Source organism: Heterocephalus glaber, unplaced genomic scaffold, assembly GCF_053883595.1.
Source record: "Heterocephalus glaber isolate CG9 unplaced genomic scaffold, H.glaber_assembly_v1.0 deba00001457, whole genome shotgun sequence".
NCBI classification, from domain to species: Eukaryota; Metazoa; Chordata; class Mammalia; order Rodentia; family Bathyergidae; genus Heterocephalus; species Heterocephalus glaber.
In genome coordinates, this window is record NW_028258305.1 from 30046206 (window position 1) to 30063516 (window position 17311).

Here is a 17311-nt window from a genome sequence, read left to right on the forward strand (position 1 = left end):
CTTTGGACCTTTTCCTATTTCAAATTATCAATTATTCATTTTAATCATTTTCATCCTTATTTACACTTTCAGTTTCTCACACTAGAGAAACTTCGGTATTTACACATGTGTGTCCTATTTATTTCACTTAAGAGGATGGCCTCAATATGCATCCATTTAGCTATAAATGTCTCTAGTTTCTCGTTCTTTATGGTTGAGTAGTACTCCATTTTATAGAAAAACCACATCTTCTTTATCCAGTCTCCAGTTGATGGGCACTTGGGCTGTTTCCAAGCTTTAGCTATTACAAACTGTGCTGCTGTAAACATGGGTGGACATATATCACTGTGGTGTGATTCTTTTAATTCTTTTGGGAAGATACCCAGCAGGGCAAGAGCTGGGTCAAATGGGACCTCTAGTCCTGGTTCTTTGAGGTATCTCCATACTGATTTCCCCAGTGGTTGCACCAGTCTGCACTCCCACCAACAATGGAGAAGGGTTCCTTTCTCCCCACACCCCAGCCAGCATTGTTATTGGTTGATTTCTTGATAGCAGCCATTCTTTCTGGGATGAGGTGGAATCGCAGTGTTGTTTTCATCTGCATCTCTCAAATGACCAGTGATGTTGAACATTTTTTCATATATTTATTTGGTGCTTTTACTTCTTTGTCTGAGAAATGTCTGTTCATTTCAGATGCCCATTTTTGAATTGGGTCTTTGAATTTGGGGAGTTTCATTTTTTTCAATTCTTTATAGATTCTAGATAGTTGTACTAATTTTGAAGGACTGGTTTCATATTATTTTTTGTTTTGTTTTGTTTTGTTTTTTTTGGTACTGGGGATCGAACTTGGGACCTTGCGCTTGCAAGGCAGGCGCCAGAACCACTGAGCTAAATCCCCAACCCTGTTTTATTTTCTTTCTTTGTTTATACTTCAAGTCTTTTTGATATAGGGCGTATGATATATGGATGATATATGTGATATAGGGTGTAGGATACAGGGATGATATATGGACCTCCAAATAATATAAGTAATAAAAGAGAAATATTATAACTCTCAACCTGCTAGATGTCCAATATGGCGAGTTCCTGGTCTTTAAAATAAAAGTTAAAAAATGAATTCTGGGAACAATGGAGGTTAAGAGTAGGAAGAATTCATGGAGAGAAAGATAGCTTCTATGTAAGAGAGACAGAGGGGACTGGAAAGTGGGTTGCCCCTCCCACCCCACTTCTCAAGGGAGTTTTATAGAGCAAAACCACAAGGTGGGGCAAGTATAAGGTGAGGCGGGACAAAACTATGGTCAACCAATAAGATTACAAGTATAGTCACTTAGATAATATTGATTAAATGGCGCTCCAATGGGGAGGCGAGTCATGTAGCAAGGGCCCATGGAGCGAACCAGGACTTTTCTGGGAAGGAATGGGCTAAGGAGGTCTTGGTCCCTCACCCAAAGTGATTGATGCCTATTTAGAATATCAATCACTGTTGTTCCTCCCTAGAGGAAGTGTGTAGGTGTTATCAGTTCTCTGTTTTGAAGCCTGGCCTTCAGTGAATGGGCCTCCAGGCACAGTTGTCTTCTGCCTTTACTTGTTGGAGGGTCCAGCCCTGGCTGAGTGCCTATAATATTTCTAGCTAACTTAACTGTCTCAGTATTTTAACACTATTAGCTAATTGTCTGAAAAGTCAAGAAGCATGATTAAATACAGGATAAAATACCCAAACAACAACTGTCCTGAAAACTCAGGGACTTTTGGGGGAATCTGAGCAGCTGTCTCACGGAGGAGTTAGGAAGTGTGGGCCAAGCATGTTCTACTTTACTCCTCATGAGGCCATGGCAATTGTACTCTGAAGCTAAGGAGTTATGCTTCGGCCCCTTCACTTGTCAGTGCCTGGCTCTTGCTAAAACATGGGGAGGGGACTGAGCAATGTGTGTGTATCCTTTTGTATAAATGACAAAACTAAGATGTTTTTGTATTATTTCCCATTAAAGAATGGTCTCAGAAATTTTGTAGGTTTTGGGCCCTAAGATCTGAGCCCTCTTCTGACAAGGGCTTCCATCTGGCCATGCCTGATGAATGTCGCTTTATAACACGGCAGTCCCAGCTCCACTCCAGAACACGCTGGAATGCCAAGAACTGCGTGTGCACAGGGAGCACCTGTGTTACTGCTTGTGTTTGGGTGTCCCCCCCGCAAAGCCTCATGCAGCCATAGGTGGGGCTTTTTCAGAGGGGGCTGGATCTAGAGTGTGTGACAATCATGGTGCAATGCTAGGATTAAGGGTGCTAGAATTAAGTGTGGGCGATTACTAAATCAGTCCACTGATTGGTTTGACACCCACCCTAATTCCGGAAGGCACCTTGCTTGCTTTTGCTTGTCTGCTTGCCATGGAGTGCTTCTCCTCTGCCATGGCTCTCTGCCTTGGAGCCAGCTGACTATGGACTGAAACCTCTACAAACTCAGCAAATAAGCCTCTCCTCTTTTAACGTTGGGTGTCAGGTATTTTGTCTCTGCAACAAGAAAAGTTAACTGAGACAGCCCGCAGCTCAGGTAGTGCAGGTGCACAGAGAACTGCAAGCTGGGGCGAGAGCAGGCCTCTGAGGAGAAAAGGCTCTGGACTCGGCTTTTGGCAGGGTTCCTTCTTCAGAGAGGTGAGTAGCAAGTGCTACTAATCAGTTGCCCACTTCAAAATCTTTCCCCTTTTTGGGGGCTACAGGATCTCGCTCTGTTGCCCCATTGGTCTCAAATTCCTGCCTCCCAGGAAGGTAGGATATAGGCACACACAACCACATCTGGCTCAGATTTTGAGAAAAATTAAGCCCTGGGCTGGGATGTAGCTCAGTGGCAGAGCACTTGCTTAGTGTGTTCAAGGCCTTGGTTTGACTCCAGCACTTCCAATCAATCAAATCAATCAATTCTCAAATGAAAGTGCCATTTCCGGTTTGCTGTGCCCCAGCCACTCAGTCCTCAGAGTAGCTTCGTCGTGACGAGGTGCTAATTCAGGCGCCTTAGCTAAGTAGCCATGTGACTTTGGCCACGTTATTAACCCCTCTGAATCTCATGTTTTTCATCTTTAAAATGAGGTTCTTGGATTACAAATAATTTTATGGTACAGAGTTAGAATTTACATGATTTCTGTAGCATATAAGGGAACACTGGGAAAATATGAGGCCCATTTTGGGTGGGGGATTGACATATGGAGAAAAATTGGACCATATGGGATTAGGAAATTTTAAAAATTATCTTCTTCAGTTCAGTACATGTGCCAAGTCTGAGCCTCTCACCCTAACAAGTGTCTTCCTTTTAGCAAATGAGAAGACATTATGAACAGTTCCAAAATTAAAAGAATATTCATGTCATGTCAAATTTGTGACAAGAGTAGGCAGTGATGTGTTAGCTTCTAGGAAGGGAAATTGTATGTGAGACATGGTTTTTGTTATTGCGAAGATTATGACTCAAACAGTAGCCTAGTTGAAACAATGGGCAAAACAAAGCCGGTAAGACAGAACCATAACTCATGACTGAGGCTGGGCTGATTTATTAAAGTAAATCTATTTTATAGAATACTTTGTAACCAAATAGAATGAACCACATTTTTATTTATTTATTTGTTTGTTTATTTATTTATTTATTTTTGGTACCAGGTATCGAACCCGGGTCCTTGTGCTTGCGAGGCAGGCGGCAGAACCACTGAGCTAAATCCCCGGCCCCACATTTATATTTATTAACTTGGAAAGTTATAGAAGACATATTGCTAAGTGGAAATAAACAAAAATCTGAAGAGTGTGGTCATGGTTTTGGTATTCTCTTGTTAAACATAGTTTCACAGCACATCAATACCAGTGACTGATGGATTGAGACACAAGACTTCCTTGCAATCATGTAAGACCACAGTCAAAAGTAAAGAATTGTCCTAAGCACAAGAGTGACCACCCAGAATTCCCTATCATGGGGAATAGGAGTGATTCCTGCCCTTTTTGCAGTTAGAGCTGGAGGCTTGCTTCTGTCCTCTTGCTTTCTAGATAAGAGGTAAGTTTCCAGGGCCAGGGAATTCCCTTGTAAGCACAAGGTCCTGAGTTTGATCCCCGGTACAAAAAAAAAAAGAAGAGGTAAGGTACAAATCATAGAATCATCTTTGCTTTCTGAAAACTTCCAATCCAGAGCAAAGCCCCACTTCCTCAAACCTTCCATGGGATCAGGATCTAAAATAAACTATACATTAAGCCCTTTCAACACCCTCTACCAAGAGCTGAAGCTTCCTCATGGCAGCAGGTCACTGACCCCAGCTTTGCTGGCCTGCAGGTGAGCTCCTGGTGGGTTTCGTCTGAGGGTACCGACAAAAGGCAGGCACTGAGGTGGATGGAGGGAGTGGGGCTGAGGGTGGAGGAGTCTTCACCTTGCCACTTGCTTCCCAGTTGTGTGAGAAAGTCTTTTACATATTGGCATCTTTTGAACTTGATGGTAAACAAGGATTATTTTGTTGCCTGAATGAGCAAGGTATACAAGGACCTTTCAGAAAATGATCTGTTGTGGCAGAGTTTGTCTTCGGAAAGTATTGGAAGGCAATGCCAAGTTAGGGAGGTGGAGGCGGAAAAGGAAATGCTGCATTCCAGGATGCCTTACCAATCATCTTCGGCCCTGCACACAATGTGGACCTTAAGGATCAGTCCTTGCTCTTCTGCTTACCATGTGTATGACCTGTAGCAATTTTCTTAAGCTCAGAGCTGCAGGACCTGCATCCAAGGAATAAAAAACTTTTATCACATACATCACAGGCTTGAACAGTGTATGTAAAACCACCCAGCATTGGGTCGGGGATTTAGCTCAGTGGTTTCGTTGCCTGCTGTGCAAGCGCAAGGACCCGAGTTCAATCCCCGGTACCAAAAAAAAACAAACAAAAAACCACCCAGCACTGCCCGGTACACAGGGAGTTGACACCAACAAGTTATGTGCAGTCAGCCATCTAACATAAGCAATGGGCAGCCCTGAGTGAGAAGCAGCACAGGGACGGGGGCCTTTAGCCAAGATTGGGTGGTGGTGTGCAAGAGGACCTAAGTGAGAGGAAGACGGGCAGACCTGGCAGTGCTGGGACACTACAGCTTGTGTGGAGCCCGCCTGGATATGGGCAACAACAGATGCTGGAGACGAGCCCCCAGCATGTCCTAGACTGTAAGCCCTAGTGGGACAATGCATAAAGAAATGCTAGTGTTCGGGAAACTTCTAGAAAGGGAGCCAAAGAGTCTGGGCTGGTTTGGGCAGCGAGAGAAACAGAGGTCCTGAAAGACATTTCCAACCAGCGGCTCTGTGGGCTGCCATGTCTTCCAGTGGTGAATTGTTGCCAGACTTTGCTGTCATACAGAGGAGGGCTATTTCTAGTAGGCAGGGTGATACTCCGCCCGGAAGGTCCGGGCAGGCTGCTGAGTATGTAAACAACTCTGATGCAAGAACATAGGAAATGTGTCCCAAGTGTCACAGCAAAGTGCAGAAGAGGGTGATTTTATCTTCCTGGACGGATTGAGGTTTGCAAGGAAGAAAGGGATTTGGAGGCATTCTTGACCCAGGTTCCAGAGCAGTGGCCAGCAGCCACAGACAAGAGGCACTCGCTTGCCTTCTCGTGGAGCGGAGCCAGGGCCCGGTCTCTGAAAGACTCACCTTTTCCTGGGCCTTCACGTCCCTGGCTTGCGTGCCTGTGGCCTGACTGAAGGGAGAGCTCTGGACATACATCAAGTGCTCACTCTGTTGGTCCCAAGGATTCTCATCTCCAAGGACCAAGGCCACAAGAACTGGAGACCTGTCGGGACCCCGCCCAGATGTGGCAGGCTGAGGCCAGAAGAAGGGGTCCCTGGTGTCACACCTATACTTATGCTGGATAACTCATTAAGCTGCTGAACAAGTCTACAAAACTACAAATTAAGCTAAAATGTGTTTGTGTGTGTGTGTATTTCTGGACTCCCTTGCATTTTAGTTTTCATGTCCTCCTTTGTAAAATGGGTAAAATGCCACCTTCACAGGGTTGTGAGGATTAAATACTGTATGTCTTGTTTGTTTGTTTTTGTATTTTGAGGCAAGGTCTCAATATGTAGTTCAGACTGTCCTTGAACTCACTATGTAGCCCAGGCTGGCCTCAAACTTGGAGTGATCCTCCTGCCTCAGCCTCCCGAGTGTTGGGATCACAGGTGTGCACCACCACACCCGGCAATGTAAGTCTTTTTTTGTGAACGTGTGCTATGAACAGCAATATGAATATTATCTGTTACAGTTTTGATTATACAAAAAAAAAAGAAGAAACTAAAAAATATCCCAAGGCTGATCCTGCCTCTCATTGTATTGGCCCTGTGTGTCAGTCAGGTGGTGTGCAGGAGAGCAGAAGGGTCCTTGTCTCAAGGCCCGAATATTAGAAAATTTGGGGGGGGGGAATCTTAAAGCAGTAATGTAAGATGATAACATGGTTCCATAATTCCTTGAGGAAAAACATTTGATTGAATTTTCAGTGCGTAGGCAACATTGGCACCATGTAAGTAATGCTTTACCAGACAGTTGATTGTCCCTGAATACTCAAGTGTCTGCAGATGTGGCTTTGGAGCACAGGCGCATGAGTAATGAGGGAAATCTCTTCCTGGAGTGCAGGCCTTCAGCCTCCAATGTCACCATGGACCAGAGGCCCGTCTAGATTCTCACTGTGAGGGAGCCAGTGGCCGAGTGTAACATTCCCTTTCCTTGGAGAGAACACATTCCTTGAGAGGTGGAAATACTTTTCCAGCAAGGAAACTCTGCTCCAAATATTTCATAACCTATCCAATATTCAGTTTCAATTTCTGTATCAAATGCTTGTGTGGACAAGATTTTCAATTCCATGGGGAATTTATGGACTGATAAATAGAACAGATTGTGTATGGAGGCAATATTATATATATATAAACCCTGAGGTAAAAAATACTCTAATAGATTGCTTCCAGTTCAAGGCCAGCCTGGACTACACAGTGAGTTCAAGGCCAGCCTGAACTACATAGCGAGACCCTGTTTCAAAAACCCCCCAAAGGATCAGTGAGCCAAAAAGTTGGTTCTTAGGCCCGGGGATTTAGCTCAGTGGTTCTGCCGCCTGGCTTGCAAGCTGAAGGTCCCGAGTTCGATTCCCGGTCCCCCCCCCCCCAAAAAAGTTGGTTCTTGAGGGAGAAAGGAAAGAAGGACAAGAAAAAAAAGTGAAAATAAAGAAGAAAAAATGGAAACAAAGCTTTTGTACATAGGGTGGGGAGAGGGCTTGGGGGCAATAGGATACAATAAAATTTATTAAAAAAAGAAAAAATACTGTTATAATAGTCAAATATTCACGAGTGAAATTATATGAGATTTGGGATTTGCGTTAAAAAAACTCAGTTAAAAAAATAACTGTTGATTGAAGGAGGGCTATGGGGTACAGCTGAAGCAGAATTGGCCAGGTGTTTATAATTATTGAATCTGGATGATGGACCTGGAGAGTTTGTTGTACTAGTTCCTCCATTTTTATAAATGCTTAAAAATTTCCATATAAAAAGTTAACCCCCAAAACAGTGTGTATTTTTGTATGAATAAAATGTTTTTAAAAAATTAATAACTCATGGACATTGTATAATAAAATATAAAATATAAGCAAGGCATGGTGGTGCATACCTGTAATCTCAGCACATGGGAGGCAGAGGCAGGATGATCTCCCTGAGTTCGAGGCCACTCTGGGTTACATAGAGAGACCCTGTCTCAAAAAAAAGAGGTAACATGGGCCGGGGATTTAGCTCAGTGGTTCCTCCGCCTGCCTCACAAGCACGAGGACCCAAGTTCAATCCCTGGTACCAAAAAAAAAAAAAAAAAAGAGGTAACATTGCATTTACTATGTGTTAAGCATTCACACAAATATTTTATTAAATAAATACATATAACTAAAGATTTATATACATATTTATAGGCAATTTATAATTTCATATGTACATATATTAAATATGTGTTTAACACACACTAAGTATAATAAGGGTATCAACTCACTTTATTTCCATCTACCACCCTATGGAGCAAATATAAACTAAGTACACTCACTGGGTTTGGAGATGAGGCAATGAGGTTATACAGAGGTTAAACAAAGACACAGATTAAGCAGGATTTGAATTCAGCTCCCTCTATTGCCTCCTGTGTCCCTGTGGTTCTGGGCTATGGTCGCCAACAAATTTCCCTATTTATTTATTTATTTATTTGTTTATTTATTTATTTTGGGTACCGGGGATCGTACTCGGAACCTTGCGCTTGCGAGGCAGGTGGGGGCACCACTGAGCTAAATCCCCGGCCCTGTCAATTTATTTTTAGTTTTTTAATTAATCCAGGAGTGCGAGTGGGGTGGATTATTTATGTAGGTATTTATTTTGTCCAGCAACTTGGCTGCAGCTGCCGGGCACCTTGGCACCGTGCCTCCGAGCCCCGGCTCCCTACAGAGCGCGGGTTTGTGGCCGGTCCCGGGACCGGGTGCTGGGACCCACGGAGCCCCGACCGCCTACGACCCAACTGGCGGCCTTGAGCGCCACCCAGCGGCCAGAGCCCAAGCCCAGCCCCAGCCCCAGCCGGAGCCTGCACAGCCGCACCGGCCTCTGGCAAAACGGTCGGAGTACGGCCTGGCTCAGGAGTGGACGAGGCTCAGGCCCAGACACCAAGGGCGCCTCCCTCTGAGCCTGCGGGGCCCCGCTCCACAAGGCCTGAGGTACCTGAAGCCGCCAGACGAGCCTTCCTCGCCAGTGCTGGAGGAAGAGGACACGGGGTATTGGGGTGCCCTGTTCACGGTGCTCTGGGAGAGGCAGCTCCACCAGAGCCAGGGACTAGGAAGGTCCGGGTCTCCCCCAAACGTGCCAAGAACACTAGTAGGGCCCGTGCAATTGAACCTGTGCAAGGCCAGGCGCGGGCCTTACCTGGCTCTCCGTGGCACATTCTGCCTTCCCACCTCAGCTTTGCTGCGGGGCAGAGCAGATCCCGACGGAAGTTCTTTGTGGGGCCTCTCAGCACGCAGTCACAGGGCGCGTGCTGCTTGGTGCTTCCTGTCACGTGTGGCAGGCTCTGAATGTCGCACAGGGAGGGCAGCACTTCAGAGGCCAAGGCCTCATCCTCCATCCAGACCTGACGGAGGAAGATATGGTAATGAAGGCTCGAGTTCGCGCTAGAATGGCTGTTTAATTTACTCTGTGAACCCTGCCTTACTGTGCTGAAGGGCACACGGAGGTGAAGCCAGGTCGTGTCTGAGCACTAAAGTCTCGCGCGATGGGCAGCACTCTGTGAAGGAGGATGAACATTCCTCAAATTTACATCTGAGATCTGAGTGGGAAAACTCAGGTGGCCACAGACTGGGCGGCCTCACTTTGTTTGGATGCTGGGGCTGTCAAGAGTGCTAGTGAGGGGCCTGTGGAGGGTTGGGGTGGAAGGTCTTACCCTCCAGGTAGAAATGAGGAACCTGAGGAGGGCACTGAACAGTGTGCCACGTCCTTGGGTAAGTTTAGGGTAGGTTTTTCAGCTGGTGAGTGAGCTGGGTGAGGGCTGTGAATTCTGGGCCTAAATTAGTTCTGTTGGCGTCAAGCCAATGGATGTGGAAAAGGGTGATGTCCACACCTAGGCTGTCCTAGGGTCTGGCTGTCTGTGCCTCCCTGCCCCAAATCATATTTTGAAATTCTAACTCCTAAGGTCATAGCAGTGGGAGAGGGAACCTAGGAGAACTGATTGGTCACGAGGATAGAACCTTCACTGATGGATCATTATAAAAGAGACCTGCAAGAGCTCGCTTACCTCCTTCTACCATATGTGGTTATAGTGAGAAGTCGTCTGTGAGGCCTGCCTCAGAGCTAGCAACTGCTAGTGCCTTGGTCTTGTACAGTACTCCTCATCCCCCGGAACTGTGAGCACAGGATCACCTTCTGTTGTTTATAAGCCTCCCAGTCTATAGTATTTTGTTATAGCAGCCTCATGGACTAAGATTGAGTACTACTGGGCCAGGGATTTAGCTCAGTGTTTTCGCCGCCTGCTGCGCAAGTGCAAGGACCTGAGTTTGATCCCTGGTACCAAAAAAAAAAAAAAGATTGAGTGCTACTGTAACGATACAGTTACTGTAGGCTCTGCATACTGGTATGGTGTGGATGTGGTAACCAAAGTGAGAGAATCCAAAGCTTTGAACCAAGGGTTCCTTGAATAATCATCCATTCCCTTTTGACTTCTTATTGCTAAACCTTGCCGGATCTAGGTTTATTTTTATTTAGAAAATACCCCCCCGCCATGATTCATAGTTTTGACATGAACCAATAGAAAAACTAGTTGAAAAGGTAAATGCAATGTTGTACGTACATTAGTAGCAGCATAGCACCCAAGCCAATGGGCATAACGCTGTGATCTCCTTGTACTGTGTTTACCCTTTGTTGGCTGTTGGCTGTCAGCTTGTTGGAAGGAAATGGTGGTGACTGGGTGTTGGCCAGCCCTTGGGTCTGGGTGAACTTCATGCATTTTTTTCCCTTTAAATTTAAGTTCAAGTCAAAAGTCAAAGGCAGGGCCGGGGATTTAGCTCAGTGGTTCTGCCACCTGCCTTGCAAGCGCAAGGACCCAAGTTCGATCCCTGCTACCAAAAAAAAAAAAAAAAAGTCAAAGGCAGATAAAGGGGCCTTTAGGCCTCCCTTGTGTGCCTGTTTATTTGATTGATGAAAAGGTCTGGATATTCTTTCTAGGCCTGGAGAAGAGCCCTAGGCCAACCAACCACTCAGTATTTCCTGCCCAGTCTCACCTTGGTCCTGCCCACTCAGGAGGCAGCTTCAGCTTTTTTGACAAAACCAGAGACAGGTGCTTCCAAGGGCTGAACAAGAGGGAGAATGGAAGGGGCCAAGAAAACATGTGCCCAGCTGCATAACTCCAGTCTTTTGTTTTTTGGGGGACAGGGCATATAGTTCAGGCCTGCCTTGAACTCACTGTGTAGTCCGGGCTGGGCTCGGAGTCACAGTGATCCTCTGGCTAATGCCTCCTGAGTTCGGGGATCCCATGGTGCACCACCATGCCCGGCCCAGCTCCGGTGTTAATGATCTCCAGCTGCCTCCTAGGAGAGGGTGGGTTAAGGGATCCTTGAGCCTCCCCTAGTGGCTGATGCATGCTATGACACTAGAGGGACCAGCTGTCCATAAAGACCTGTCCTCTCAGCATACTAAAGGGCACCCCGCTTGCTGGCCTGGGACCAAAGAAATGTTGGAAGGAGCCACGGTTATCTGGCTTAGAATAAGATTTTTAAGGACCAATCTCTTCTTAAATATTTAGAATTTTAGTGATAGAGAAGATACGTGTTTTATGTGGGATTAAGGAGTGAAATTGACACTAAGAAAAAAATTTTTGGGAAGCAGGTCATTTCCACAGTGTTAAAACTAGCTCCCTGCCGGGCATGGTGGGGCATGTCTGTAATCCCAGCCCTCAGGAGGTAGAGGCAGGAGAATTGCTGCAAGTTCGAGGGCAGCCCAGGCTACATAGTGAGTTCAATGCTAGTCTGAACTACATAGTGAGACCCTGTCTCAAAAAACCAAACCAAACCAAAACAAAAAACCCCCAAACAAAACAAAAAACCAAAAACAACAGCAACAACAACAAAACTAGCTCCCTGGAGATGTTTAAGAAGGAGCTCTGACCATGTGGCTCGAGAAGGAAGGTTTCGGATACAAGGCTGCCTGTTCCTGCAGTCCCTGCCACAGGCCTTTGGGAACATTCCTGTTTGGAATATTTTACCAGTGACTGTGTCTGTAAACAATTACACGAAGCTCCAGTAGGCCAATGGCCACTCCACACTTCCTAGAAGGCCCTTTGTTTCTGTAAATAGCATTAAAAATTTTGGGGGGGTACTGGAAATTGAACTCAGGGCCTCAAGCTTGCCTGGCAAGTGCTGTGCCACTGAGCTACATCCCTGGCCCGCATTAAGATATTTTGTCTAATCATATCAGATTTGCGGCTCACAAAGCCAACTCTGAAGATCAACGCTGTTTTCAGATGAGATTAAGTAGTTATTTTATATTGCCTATCAGAGTGGTGGCAGAACGGGAAGTAGAACTGAGTATCTGAGCTCTCGGGATGTCCCTTGATTCTTTTGTGAGTCCTGACCCACTGGGCTGGGTGCTGTGAGACATAAGACTTGTCTCTTGGTTTAGAATAAGATTCCTGCTTCCTTCCTTTAACACATCTCCATAGCACTAACTTCCATCTATGCCTCTGGTTTGCCCCTGGGACAGTATGAAATGAGTCTGGGTTCACTCCTGGGGTGATCTAGTATTTTTCTGGACAGAGCTGTCGCCATTGGGGAGGACAGATCTTGTCTGGTACCATCAAATGTCCCAGTGCCAGTCATGTAGGTGTAGACTGCTGTTGCCTTAGAGTAACGATGGTGAACCTACGGCACGTGTGCCATGGCAGGCTGTTTGTTATCATTGAAAGCTCTAAAAGGTTTGCCATTGCTGCCTTTGAGGCTCCAAGTCCTTGGGGGAAAGGATTAGCTGAATCTCCAGACAGATAATAAGGTATTTTACTTGTGGGCATTTGATACAGATTTGGTGCTTGCTTCTCTTCTTCCGGATACATCTGAAGATTCCATCCTCCAGGGAGCCTTCAGAGCTAAGGCTTCCGGGAGGAAACTGTATTCCCACAGGGCTATTGGAAACCTAATGAGTTGGAAGCGTTTGAGCACCTAGATGCCATGGTGAAGCCATAGGTATAAAGAGTGGTGAAGTGGAAAAGAGAAAAGGTGGACCCAAAACATCTAGGATCGGCTGGGCATGGTGACACACACCTGTGATCCCAGCACTATGGGAGGGGAGGGGCTCACAGGTTCGAACCCAGCCTGAGCAACTTAGTGAGACCCTATTTTAAACAAAACAAAACCGAAAAACAACCCTGGGATCTGGAAGCAGCAATTTTTTTTTTTTACAGCAATGTTTATTTAAACTGGTGGTGTTCTTTTTTATTTTATCTGTACATTTTACATATACACAATGATGACACTCATCATAGGGAATTTGGACCTGGACATGATGCATCTTGCTGCTTCTTTTTTTCCCCATACCCCTCCCTTTCCTCAGCCCCTCTTCCCCTCCTTATTTACAAAAGCTTTGTTTCCATTTTTTCCTTCTATTCTCTTTTTCTTCTTGTACCTTCTTTCTTTGCTCCTCTCCCCTCTTCTGTTCCCCTTCCCATTTGAACACTCTCTTCCCATTTCCCAAAATCTATTATACCTTTTGCTCCTTATTTACACTTTCAGTTTCTCACACCAGAGAAACAATCCGGTGTTTACACGTGTGTCTGATTCATTTCACTTAACGGTATGGTCTCAAGGCGCATCCATTTAGCTAGAAATGTCTCCAGTTGACGAATCTGAGATTCAGAGACGAAGGGCCTTGTCTAAAATCCCACGGCCAGTGCATGGCTGCAGCTAAACTGCTGCTTCTGCTCCTTGAGTGCAAGGCCTCAGTGCGCTGTGACCAGGCTGTACAGTAATGGGAATCCCGCCGGACACATTCACATGACATGTGGGGCAGTGCCTTTCAGGTCAGGGCGAGCTGTGACAGCCTGGAGAAACCGGCATGTCTGCAGGGAGCCTGCAGGAAAATGAGGTCTGTTGCAGAAGAATTTTACAAATTTTATGTCAGGACGAAGGAAAACACAAGCCATAAATGCACTCCACTTCCTCGGATGACAGCCATTCCGGTGAACTTTAGGGCCTGGCTCTGTCTGCCTGTGCGCACACAGACACCAGTCCTGAGAATGGCTGGGCTGCTGTCTTCATCCTCGCAAAGCATCCCGGGCCAGACTGAGCTCAAATGGAGCGAAGGCAACAGGAAGTAGAACCTGGAGGATTCCATCGCGTTCCCAGTGTAAGACCGAGGGCCTTACCAAATGCTCCGAGGAGCTGACTGCAGCGAAGAAAACCCAGAAAACCCGGGAAGGAACACACCAGACAAGTTGGAAAATAAAACAGACCTTAATCTGGCCAGACGGCACTCCCAAAGCAAAGTAGTTTAGAGAGGCGACTAGCCCAGAGTCTGAGGCTCTTTTATAGGGGGTTGCAGGGGAAGTTAACAGGTGAAATTTACAGAAGAGGAACAAAGGTTAGTGGTCAGCTGACACGTACTGATGGTCAGCAGATGTTTGTAGATTGTTCTATAGATGGCGGTGTCCGGAACATCAGTTTCGAACAAAGAGTTGAGTAATTTACTTTGGGACCTTATGGCTGATACAGATCTTATCTAGTGTCCCGGAACTAAGAAGCATCTTTATCTATTTACTCACATTCACAGTTGGGGCTAGGGGAGTTTTATGATTACAGAGTTATGCAGTCCCACACCCGCTCACTGCTAGGACCCCTCATACCTGTCAGGGTGTAGTGAGAGGCCAACCTATAGGTCCTGCAGTCTCCTCTCTCACCTGCACCACTTTTCCAACTCCCGTTTATCTTTCCCCCACCAAAGTTGACCCATCCTTCCCAAACTTTCAAATGTTTCCCTCCCAAACTTTCCCCAATTTCCTGTTATTGAAAGTGATAGCTTCCTCTTCTGATGCCTGTGACACCATAGTTTGAGTGAGGGTCTACAGGTCCCTACACTCAGAGCCATCACTACGTTCCCAGAAGTTGGGATCAGCCGGACTTGCCGCCCCGTATGGAGGGAATTGGAACTGGCCCATGACCACCAATGTAAGCCACCTCCCACCCCATCGGCAATTCGAGAGGACTGACAAAGAAGGGTGGACTGGATTTGGGGAGAGGGGTAATGTACTCTCCCCCTTTAAGCCCAGGAAGGGAGTGGCAGTCCCAGGGAACCACGGGAAGAAACCATAGGTGTTTGTAACAAGGCAGATTGTATTCCCAAAAGGTTGTTTGCTTGGCCCAGGGATATGCTGATCTGCCCTTGAGGTGTGAGACAGGTACAAGGTGATGGGAGGGAAATAGTGGAGAAGGGTTACACTGCCAGATTGCTGCCTGAGACCTGGGCTCCTGAGGGGTGTGGAAGATGGATCCATGCAACAAGTCCTCATTTCTCCTCCTTCCAGCCCCCAGCAACCGCCATTCTACTTTCAGTTTTTATAAATTTAACTAGCGTAAGATACTTCATATAAGTGGAATCACATAGTATTTGTCCTTTTGTGACTGGCTTATATCACTTGGCAAAATGTCCTCAAGGTTCAGCCATATAGTAGCATGTGCCAGAATTTCCTTATTTTTTATGGCTGTATGATATTCCACTATATGAATATATCACATCTTGTTTATCCATTCGCCTGTCAATGGACGATTGGGTTTTTCTATCTCTTGGTTATTGTGCCTAGTGCTGCTCTGAATAGGAGTGTGCAAATCTCTTCAAAATTCTGCTTTCACTTCTTTTAGATATATAACCCTAAGTTCAATTGCTGGATCATGTAGCAATTTGAGAACCTTCCATATTGTTTCCTATAGCAGGTTCACCATTTTACATTTGCACCAAAAGTGCACAAGCATTCATATTCCTCCACACTTTTGCCAACACGAATTCTTTTCCATTGTCTTGTAGTAGCCACCTTGATGGGTATAAGGTGATATTTCGGTGTGGTTTTGTTTATGTTTCTCTATGCTTGCGATGTTGAGCATCTTTTTGCACATTTGTGGCCATCTGTATATCCTCTTGGAGAAAGATCTATTCAAGTCCTTTGCCCGTTATTATTATTTTTTGGTACCAAGGATCTAACTTGGGACCTTTTGCTTGCAAGGCAGGCAGTGGCACCATTGAGCTAAATTCCTGGCCCCTCGCCCATTTTAAAAATTATTTGTTTTTTTCTTTTATTGTTGAATTATAGAAATTCTTTATATATTATGTGTTGGTTTTTTTTTTTTTTTTGGTACCAGGGATTGAACTCAGGACCTTGCACTTGCGAGGCAGGAGGCAGAACCACTGAGCTAAACCCCGGCCCAATTCTTTATATATTATGGCTATTAATCTATATAAGATACATAATTTCCAAATATTTTCTATTCCATAGGTTGCCTTTTCACTTTATGGATTGTGTCCTGTGATGAGATTCATCTCTTTTACCAGTCTGGAGTGTTTTAGGGGGCAGGATTATATTTGAGGGGGATTCTCAGTAAGTGATTACAGACTGAAGCCAGAAACATGCTGAGGATGATCAGCCAAGTGTGAGGAGTGATCAAAAAACATGGTGAAGGGCCAGGGAGTTCGCTCAGTTGTTCTGCTGCCTGCTGCGCAAGCACAAGGGCCGAGTTTGATCCCGGTACCAACAAAACAAAACAAAACAAAACAAAACAAAAATATGGTGAATGTTTACATTTTTAAAAAGTTATTATGGTAAAAGATTCATTGTTGTGAATGCCCCTTGAAATCCTCCCCCCACTTCACGCTGATCCCATTGTTCTTGTCACTTTCTGAGGCAGTTCTGGAGTCCTCTTTCCTGAGTGTCTTTGGTTGAGCTCGCACGCCTGCCTTGATGTCTGGAATTGATTCAAAACATTTTATTCAGTCTTTTCAGTTCGATGTTATCCTGAAGTCAGGCCTCGATATTGGGAGGAACCAAGTGGAAGATGCATTCTACAAAGGTGATCTCAGACTGAATGGGGAAAAATTATGGAAGAAAGGCAGAATGGTAAAAGTAGGAGATACACTGGACCTTGTCATTGGAGAGGACAGAGAGGCAGAAACAGAGGCAGTAATGTGGATTTGTCTGAAAAAGATGTTTGAAGAGAAGACGCAAAGTGACAATTACTGAGTGGTGCTACGAAGGTGGAAGAAGTTAAAGTTGCCTAAGAAGAGTACATTTAAATAAATGCATTACTTTTAACCTCTGAAGATGCTCTTTAGTGGTGGGAGGAGGGGCCTACATAAAAAGACATTTTTATCAAAAATAAAATTCTCTTAGCATAAAAAAACCGCCCCAAACCCCCTAAAAACCATTTTGACTTTGGGGAAGAGCCGGAACTGCACAGTACCAGATTCAGTGAATAAGATGGAAGAGGACACAGTGTGATTTTGTGTGTGTGTGTGTGTGAGCCTGCCTTTCTGCTGGATGGCACTCAGCAGCAACATTTACTGTGTTTCTGATCACACCTTGGAAAGACACTCATTTATGAAAGAGGACTTGCAGGCCAGGCATTCAGCTCAGTGGTTTCACCGCCTGCTGCGCAGGCACAAGGACCCAAGTTCGATCCCCGGTACCAAAAACAAAAGAGGACTTGCAGAACTGCTTCAGAAAATGGCAAGAATGATGGGCTATGTATTTGAAGTGAGGGGAAGTACTTGAGGGGGATTAATGGCAATGTATCTTTTACAGTAATAAATTTTAAAAATG

At 45.4% G+C, this 17311-nt stretch overlaps 1 long non-coding RNA gene across 1 annotated transcript; it reads right to left on the reverse strand.

The window, feature by feature from the left end:
- Positions 1–572: 572 nt before the first annotated feature.
- Positions 573–9271, reverse strand: LOC147827015 (uncharacterized). The gene is made up of 3 exons (XR_015453194.1): positions 8896–9271; positions 7622–7700; positions 573–4707 (listed from the first exon to the last, which is right to left on the reverse strand). It is a non-coding gene; the product is annotated as an uncharacterized LOC147827015 (long non-coding RNA).
- Positions 9272–17311: the final 8040 nt, after the last annotated feature.